Source organism: Drosophila tropicalis, unplaced genomic scaffold (genome assembly GCF_018151085.1).
Source record: "Drosophila tropicalis isolate 14030-0801.00 unplaced genomic scaffold, ASM1815108v1 contig_3, whole genome shotgun sequence".
In the NCBI taxonomy this organism is placed as follows: Eukaryota; Metazoa; Arthropoda; class Insecta; order Diptera; family Drosophilidae; genus Drosophila; species Drosophila tropicalis.
The window spans coordinates 41491-49163 of NW_027172753.1; the positions used below are offsets into that span (position 1 = coordinate 41491).

Here is a 7673-nt window from a genome sequence, read left to right on the forward strand (position 1 = left end):
TAGAATGTCTCTTTATATGATTTCTATCGTTATTCAAGATTATCTATCTCTTTGTTAGAGAGCGCTTATTTTCATCTTTAAATCTACGTATTGCTCAGTGGATGTAATATGTGCATGTAGACGAACAGAAATTATACAGAATGTAGCCAACTTCTACCACTGTAGTTAGCTCAGTAACCTCAATGTTGATATCCTTGCAGTCAGTTGCCACTTTGTAAGTAGGCACACTCAATCGCACACACGCGCATACACACATGGACCGCACACACACGCATGGGTATCAACTCTTACTCCGATATCCTCCGTCTTTGCAGTGAGAATTGCCTTGGCAATATTTACAAGTCACTTGTTTTTATGCCTACATTAATTATGCGCGCTCTTTCCCTTGTGCGAGTTGGTTTTTCTGGTAACTTAGAGCTTGTCTTTGATTTTGATGCCAAAGTTGGCGGTGCGGTGGCGTTGGCGTTGGCGTTGGTGTTGCCATTGCCACCACAATTCCAGATAGACTGAGTTGGCTTTGGTTTCTCTGGCTTCCTTCTTCTTTCATTTACACACACACACACTCTCGAGCTACGTGGTCATATTTTTCTTGGGTTTAAGGGCGTTCTGTTGTCTCTTCCATAAATTTTTGACACTCATGTGGTGTTGGCTTCCCATTTAAACCTTGATTTTAATTGCTGGGCGTTTAAGTTTTTTTCTCTGCCCTCTTCTTTTGTGTTACGTGATGCTGTTCGCTCATAAATGTCAGCTGGGAGGTAGCAACTGGCTGCATTAACTGACCCAGTTCGGCTGCCACAATCTTCCACCAGTCACCGTCTCCTCCTTAGTCGGTCCGCGCTGTGCATCCTCTGCTTTTGCCTACATTGGGCGCTCGTCTTCCCTTTGCGCCTTTTAATGACATTATTGCGCAGTGAAGCGTATAATGCGTCAGTCCGGGTCCGGGTCTTTGTGTGTAAGTTCTCACTGCTGCTTTGAGTTGACTGCAAGTAGTTTGCTGTCATTTGTGGCCTTGCGCCTTGATGTGCACTTGGTTTCATTTTGCTTTCTACATTATTCTGTTCTTGCTTTCGTTTCTTTTTTCTTGCCGTCACACGCTGCGTATGCGTAATCTCCAATCTGCTAAAGGTGGGCGAGCTTGTGTGTGTGTGTGTGTGAGCTTCCGAAGGAGTAGCTTGTATTCCTGTGAAATGAACATGAACTGAGAGGATAAAATTGAAGAAAAGCCAAAAACAAAAGCCAAATTGAAAATTTCGTTTAAAAAGAAAAAAAATTCCGACTCTATCATGAAATGAAAGGCATAATAATTAACTTGTTCCCTGTATTGAGAAATCTTATATCACGCAAGTCAGGATATGCTTTTAAGAGTAAATTTGATTATATAATGGACACATTCCAAAACATTAACATTAACTGCTTAGCTTTATGCTTAGCTTGTAATACTTACGGATCTCAAGCTATAATATACAGACTGTTTTTTCTTAGATTCCATATTACTCGCTGGACCGTTGACAAAATGAAAACCAGTCAGCATTTTTAGGCCATGCAACTAACCCGAAATCCGTTAGAAAGAAGATAACAACTTTTGGTAAAAATTGTCCTTTTCCAATGCTAATTGATACAAATGCTTTATTTTATTTATAGTCCAATTATTTGATACTTTTTTTAGATATACTCAAAATAATATATCACTGGTTCAACATTCAAGTCCGCTTAAAACCCATTCCATTAGTTTGCCAATTAAATTACTTAAGCATTTCTTTAGTTTCGCTCTAAATTGCAGTACTTTTCAATGCTCATCCTACTTATATTTCAACTATCGCTACGTCTCATCTCACTTAGTTCTACTGCTTTGCCTACTTAGTAAAGAATTTGCATTTCTCTAGATTCCGCCGCACCTCCCACGCCCAAAGGCATAGACAATGATGACGGCGACGTCATGGACCATTAACATTTCTTCTTTTCTTTCCTCAGAGCAGTGCATTTGAAATGTGTTTATTGGAAGGATGAGAGGAGCTGCAAGTTAGAAATGTTTTAGCTCTCCTTTAACATTCAATCGCTTGAATTGTTATCCTTGGGATGTGCTTTGCCACCAAGTCTCCCAGCCATCTGTATGAAAATGCATAATTTAATTTTTATTAAATTCTTCAGTGTAATGCGTTTTATTTGGTTTTAATTCTCTCCATTCTCCGTCTTATTCTTTTTACAATTCTTCTTTAGTTTTTCTCATTATTTTATTATCATACTGCATTTCCATTTTCCATTTGTTTTTCTCTTTTTGTTGTTGTTGTTGTTTTGTTATTCTGTACTTAGAATTTATAAATTACAACTAAGTTAGATGCCGTATTCTTCCATTTCTTTCAATCTCTATCCCACATTTTGTTAGTAATACTCTGTGTTTGTTTCTTCGTTTTTTCAAATGGTTTATTGCCGTTTTAATAGCATTTTGTTTGTATTCATATTAATATTCATATTCATATTAAATGTATTCATAAATGGTATATTTCTTGCATTTACCTAAGGACTAACTTATTCTAAAACTTTTCTTTAATATTATACAGCTAAAAGTATTTATATGTTTTGTTTTTCTTTCTTGTTGTAATTTGTTGTTTTTTGTTGTTGTTGTTGTGATACAATATTTAAAATTACTTTAGTTAAACAGTTTTCCTTTTGCTATGCTAAAATGTTTTTGTTTTCATTATTTCTGCTATTTTTTAATGCCTTTTGGTGTGGGTGCATATGTTTTTTAGTTTTTGGTTTGTTTTATTTTTTATGTTTTTGTTTTTTTTTTTTTTATTTTTTTTTTTTTTGTTTTCTGCCAACAAACTCACTTGGTGAAATTAAAACATAAACATTTTAATTCTTAATTAAGTTGTTTGTGTTGGGTTTTTGTTTTTCTCGGTTTTTGATTTTTACAACTAATGATTTCTTTATGCAATTTACATATATACCATAGAGTGCTTAAATGATTGCTTCTGCCTATGCAGTAACTCAGTTTTTTTCCATCTATTGCTAATTGTTGATTTCTCTTACATACTTCTAGCTTGCTTTTCACCTTCTTTCAAGTTTTTCAATTGCTTATATTTACATGAAAACAGTTTTTCTCTACATCTGCACGAGATCCTCCTCTCCACACATTTTACATGAACTTAAAACATATTGTTCTTACATTAGTGCTAGTATCTAGTTTAATTAATACTCTAAATCTATGTTATTTGCCATATCTACTTGTTGTTGTATGTTAGCCGGAAACTCTTGTTCTCGAATGTCCGTTGTTACTTTCATTCACTTTTATAACATTAAAATCAAAAATTTACTCAAGTCTTTGTTGTAAATTATTTAAATGCAAATAGTAAAGAAACAAAAGACAAAACCCCAACCGTTCGAAAGTGGAGCGCATAACTAGGAGGGGGAATGCCCAGCCACTCGCAATATTTGGGCGGAACTCTTTACTAGCCCTGGGCAAGTGAGAGAGTCAACCTAGTAGGAGAAGGCCACTTGAACTAGGCCAGATCTGGGAGGAGTTCTTTGTGTCAGCGAGCAGGTGTCGTAATGGCGAAAACACATGCCACTTGAATCCTAAAGAGCAGCATCACTGGCCCATAGGCGTGGCGGGAAGAGGCGGGGGCGTTGACACTGAGAATGAGGTTTGGGGCCGGGTCGAGTCAATTGTCAACTAACAACGCCGCCGAGAGCAACTCAATCGGCGAACAAACAAACAAAAAAAAAAATATACTTAGCAAAACCCACACACACACACACACAGCATACACACAAGTACAAATAGGCCCAAGATTTCCTTTTTTGCCTTACAGCTTTCTTCTAGAAAAAAAAGACTTTTTTTTTCGTTTTCTTTTTTGTTTCTTGCCTTTTTTATGGTCTGCGCCCAAGCAAAGACGCTGAAAAGTTTATATTAAATGAAAAACTTTTTCAATTACATCAACGGAAATAAAATGCTGCCAGCTTGCCACTCGAGGCACGCATTCTAGGAGGCTCGAGAAAGGAAAAAAATGTGAAACACTGCTAGAAAATGAAAGGGGCAAGGCATAAGAAGAGATGGGGGGTGCGAGAACCCACAGTGGGGAAGAGACCAGAAACAACAAACAGGAGAAAAGAGCCTTTTGTTTAGCGACGCGTCTTTGTTTTTTGGCTTTTATTAGGTTAGGCCCCCCCAACGACTGGCCGATGACGACGACGACGACGACAACAACGGCGGCTACGACTATTGTTTTTCACTCTTCTACTCTTTCCCACAAAACAGCGTACAAAGTGTACAATTGTTTTCCAATGAAGCTTGAGATTTGTGCCTTGAAATGTTTACTGGGAAACTAGAAACCAGATCACTATTTTGATGAAGTAGCGTTCCAAGTGAAACTAATTTCAGAATTTGTCTAAAGCAAATTGAACTCTCTAATCAGTTAGTGGGCAATTCGGACATACTGCCGCCTGGGAAATGTGCTTAGAGAAGGAAGAAAGGTTACTAAATTGAACAAGAGTATTTTCTATTCGTATATATGAAAATTTCCTGTTTATAAAGTTGTGTGTTCCATCTTGTTGCCCCTTTTTTCTTTTGTTATCTTCCACTTCCACCAATTATTGGGTTTCACTTTGGTCTACCTTTTGTTAGTCTGTTTGTTTGCTTGTTTATTGGAGCAGTGAAACAAAGAAATACTCACTTTAACATACCCACACACATACACACACGCACACGTACGCACACAAACAATAAATGAATCTAAGTCTAGTATGTCATCAGCTGAGCCAATTTACAGAGCCACTGAATCATCTAAGGCAGCATCAACCTGGTCCTGACTATTGTTGTTAGGTCCTTGTCATATATCGCTAGTCTCCTGGCCATCTCCCACATAACCCTCGTCAGGACTATCGGCCAAAGGGCCATTCAGTTGCTTCAGTTTGGAGGAGTCACCATTTGCAGTTGTATGCTGCTCGTCCGTGGTATTAGATGTGGTGGATCCCGCTGTAGCTGTCGCTGCCGCTGCTTCCGCTTCGTCGATTCTAGGCTTGGGTGAAGTGCTGGCTGCTGCCGCCTCTGTTTCATCCAGTTCGGGTATGGTGCTGGAGCCAGTTGATGGAGGTGGAGGTGGAGCTGTCAGCTGGGTGGGTGATTGGCCAGCCGTTGCCTGGGTGGTGGGTGATTGAACAAAGCGCATGGGCTGAGCATGATACCCTGGCAAACAGCTGGGCCACTGCTGGAAAGGAGCAGGCAAGGCTTGAAGATCGCTAGTTTTGTAACCTTCTGGTGGAGAGGGGAATTGCTGTTGCAATTGAAGTTGTTGCTGTTGTTGTTGGGGATAGCCCTCGGCGGTGAAGCGGACATTGGGCAACTGATATTTCTCATAGCTCACAGGGGGTGCGGCCCTTTGGATGAACTCCGCTTCAAGACTATAACGTAGACTGGAGTTCGGCGGGATGGCTCCTTGGAATTGCTGATGCTTCTGCAAGCGATTGTGGGGCAGTGTTCGATAAAAATTCGTATTTGGTGGCAGCTGTTGTTGCTGCAACTGCTGTTGGTGCTGCTGTTGCTGCTGTTGTTGTTGCTGCTGCTGCTGAGGCGTCTGCTGTATCAAATGGGCACTGCTATAGTCATAGGCGAAGCCATCTTGACCCAAGAAACACACAGGATTCAAATGAACATCCACCTGATGAGGGGAGGCAGCACCAGAGGCGGCAGCAAGCGATTTCAGCTGCATACCCCTAGGCAATGTGGTCATGGCCTGAGTGAAACGTCCCATGAGAGGATGATGCGGCTGAGCTGGATGCAGCTGATAGCAGCCTTCGTATTGGCCGCAATCACTCGAGGTCTCATAGACATCTGCTGCATCCAAAGAGACAGCAGTCTTTAGTTTATGCTTGACACTTTCCGCATCATTGACCAGATCTGGATTCTTTTCTTGGTAATTTCGCAATGAGGCCGGGGGCGAGCAATATGCCGAAGCGTTGCCAATTAGTAAAGGTGGGGAACCAGCTCCTCCATTGCCCATGAGATTTACATTCAATTGTAGTTGTTGTGGTTGATTAGAGGCAGGATTGGGTGTGGCATAGAGCAGAAGATTCTGCTTCATCTGTCCACCGAGTATAATTCCACCACCTGCACCGCCATTAGTGACCTTGGTTGGGGTCAAAGTGTCGGCCAGCAGAAGACCCGCATTGCCATTGAGACTCTCGGAGTTGTCATTTAATATCGAAGCGCACTTCATCATACCCAGACCGGTGTCTTGTGAACTAGTTGTATTGGAATCTGATCCACCTCCAGCTATGCTTGTGACCTGATCACATTTCTTGCCCTGCTTGGCCGGCTCTGAGGTGCGTTTACACTTGACCACAATAGTACAGAGGAGGACCACAAAGATGATGCCGCCACCCGCACTGCTGGCCACAATATAATTCATGTAGTCTCTGGGAAAGGACACCTCATTGACCACTGGAGGTTCCTTAATGATCACCCTTAATGTGTAGTTACTAAATGTGGTTCCAGCTATGTTTTGACCCACACACGAAAAGGTGCCGTTGTCTTCGGCTCCCACATTATAGATGAAGATCTCACTGCGCTTCTCCTCCGCTCCACTGCCTCCAATGCTCTCGTCAATGTAGTAGTACATGTGGAGATTATCCATCAGACTGTCATTGCTCATCACCTGACCATTGAAGAGCCAAGGACCTTTGGTTCTGGTATGGCCCTAACAGGCATGTGATGGACATATTTCTGCCCTCACTCACCTCGGTGTAGCTGGACTGAGGACTCACCTCGGGCAGACAGGCCAATTGGGGCCGCTGCAATTGCTTGATCACTTGGCCCTTCAGTCTCGCCGGCTCCATGCACTTGGGCTCCTCGGCCAATGGAATATTATAATTAGTTAGCCATGAATGGACATCCAGCAAACGACAATCACAATTCCAGCGATTGCTGTGCAGGCTAATGCCATGCAGAGACTTGGATCCTGGATAAAGCTAATGCGGTTGCCATCCAAACGCAACCACTCTAAGTTATCCATTCCCACAAATGCCTCGTTCTCGATGCGCTCCACCTGACAATTGGACAACTCCAGGGTAGTCAGAAATGACAAGTGGCGAAATGCTGAAGTTTTGAGCTCTCTGATGGGATTCCCACTTAACGAGAGACGCATCAGGGAACTGTAGTCCTGAAATGTTTCGCTCGGCACATGCTGCAGAGCATTTTCACTGAGATCAAGTTCCACAAGATTTGTAAGACCTCGAAAGGCCTTCTCGTGGATGCGTATCAATTGATTGCGCGACAAATGGATCTTTTGCAGATTGAGTAAGTCCATGCGTAGAAATCTCTCCGATTGCAGAACCTGCAAGGAATTGCCACTAAAGTTGAGAACCTGTGTGCCAGGATCCATGCCCTCTGGTATGGTCGATAATTGCTGGCCACCGCACTCGACTGTCTGCTTGCCGCCCTTCCACTTACAAACGCACACCTCTGGGGGGGCAGGCCAGGCCAGGCCAGACCAAATATACCAAAGGTAAGAGCACTACAACAAGTTGTTTTAAGCCCAGCATGGTTAAGAATATTCTTTTGCCTTTTAAATGAATCGTTCCCCTTTTTTTTTGTTGTTGTTTTGTTTTGTGAGATAACCTAGACCCTCTTCTTCTGGTGCCTTCGGTCACGTTTGCATGTCAAAATTATAGAATTT

At 41.9% G+C, this 7673-nt stretch overlaps 1 pseudogene; it reads right to left on the reverse strand.

Annotated features, from left to right (window-relative positions):
• Nucleotides 1-3131: 3131 nt before the first annotated feature.
• LOC137572339 (uncharacterized) lies at nucleotides 3132-7463 on the reverse strand (annotated as a pseudogene).
• Nucleotides 7464-7673: the final 210 nt, after the last annotated feature.